A 2,081-nucleotide genomic window follows, 5' to 3' on the forward strand; every position below is an offset into this window, starting at 1 on the left:
CCCACGTGGTCATCTAGTCTTTACATATTTATGGTTATCAGACCAGTGGTGTTGCTGGGAGGCATGTGAGGCTTTAACCCCTGATCCCAGTTGTCATTTGTAAATTAAAAGTTGGGATCCACTGCACTAATTCCAACACATTCAAACATTTCGATCATGTTGCCCGAAACATTTGAGTTTGCTTAAACTGTGTTATGCCTGTATTGATATGGATTTTATATTTTATTGTCGATTTTTAATTATTATATTTCATATTTGTATGATTTAATTTACATTTTTAACTATGTGCTGTCTCTTCAAGTGTTCTGCTATTCTGTGAGCTTTGAGGGTGGAGCCCCAGGAGGCGGGGCCACCCTGACCTCACTGCTACTGGTGAGAGTGGCATTGATCTGCTCATAACTGGTCTGTGCTGGTTTATCCCCCCACACAGCTCCTCTATGTGTGTGCGTGTGTGAAGATGTTCTGAACCTTCCTCCTAAATTTAGCAAGAGAAACGTCTAACAGTTACAATTGTATTCTTCACAAAGGTTATTACTTTTCAGTTGAGTGATACCAACCCGGTCCGTGTACCTTTTGGTATTTGAAATTTCATTTCAGAAAATATCATTAAAAAAGAAAAAGAGACACTTGATTTTCAACTTAAAAGGGAAAAATGAAAAACGCAAAACAACTACTTTTTTCCTTTTGTTTTTTCGCACATCAGAAAAGAAAAATGCAAGAAATGAGAAAACACCCTTTAATTTATTTCGCAGTAAGTTGAAATTTCATTTTAAAAATGAAAATACGAAAATGAAAGGAATGTTCAGATTTGGATTTTTGATTAAAGAATAAAATGAGGGAAAATAAGATATTTTTTAATTCTGTGGTAACAAATAGCAGTCATAAATTTTAAATTACACGTACTATTCTGGATTTATTTGAGATTCAAATAACGAAAGTGTAATAGCTCCAAAAACAACAAAACAGACGCATTTTCGTTGTCTGAAACCGGAAGTACTTCTTCTTTTTCTTCTTCACGATTTTTGACGACACGTGCGAACAGTGCTCCTCACAACACGCCGATTGTCGGCCTTGAAGTTACGCTGCATGGCATCAGCAGACGATGGACCAGTACGTTGTTTTTCAGGAACAGTAAAAGAGTGACACTCCGGAACGAGGACATAACTGCAGAAAAACAGAGACGCATCTTTCAGGTAAAAACCCAAGCTTTACAAACTTTGCTTCATTGATTTAGCAGTTGTTTTATGAGCGTTATTGTGTTACTTACTGCGAAACAGCTAACATTTGGTGATTTCATTTACTAACACTACGTCTGGCAATTTTTATAGTGCTAGCATTTTCAATGTGTGTAAATGTGTGAATGGTCCCATTGCTCTCCTGACGTGTTACACTTGTGCAAATTGTTAATACTTGAAATGTTTACTAGTTATAGCACTCTAAAAATTCATTAAAAAAAATGAAAAACGCAAAACAGTTACTTTTTTCCTTTTGTTCTTTCGCATATCAGAAAAGAAAAATGCAAGAAACAATAACGAGAAAACGCCCTTTATTCTAACCCTAACCCTAATGTGCCACTTGCGGCAAACCCTGGTCACTGGTGTGTAGACTGGACCATCATCGTGACGTTGGAGCAGTACTCAGACGTGATTTTAGAGATGGCAAAACAAGACAAGCTGTCATATGAACACGGAGAAGCGAGAGGGTTTTCTGTGAGAAATGTTAGAAAGTTTTATGCTGAGCAAATCTGGGGCTGTTCACTCTCTGACACACATTTGGAGAAAGAGGTTACAAACTTCAAGGCCGTTGATCGATGTGTTGTGAGGAGGACTGTTCGCACGTGTCGTCAAAACTCGCACAGAAGAAGAAGAAGTACTTCCAATTTCAGACAACGAAAATGCATCTGTTTCGTTGTTTGTGAGCTATTACACTTTCGTTATTTAAATCACAAATACCGTGTTTACGCGTGTACCACACGCACATTTTTTCCCGAAAATTAGCATTAGAAAATCAGGTGCGTGTCATACACGAGGAAATGTAATTCTGTAATGTTAACTTCTTCTGCTTGGGTTCGCTCAATCTCT

Source organism: Polypterus senegalus, chromosome 10 (genome assembly GCF_016835505.1).
Source record: "Polypterus senegalus isolate Bchr_013 chromosome 10, ASM1683550v1, whole genome shotgun sequence".
Classification (NCBI taxonomy): domain Eukaryota; kingdom Metazoa; phylum Chordata; class Cladistia; order Polypteriformes; family Polypteridae; genus Polypterus; species Polypterus senegalus.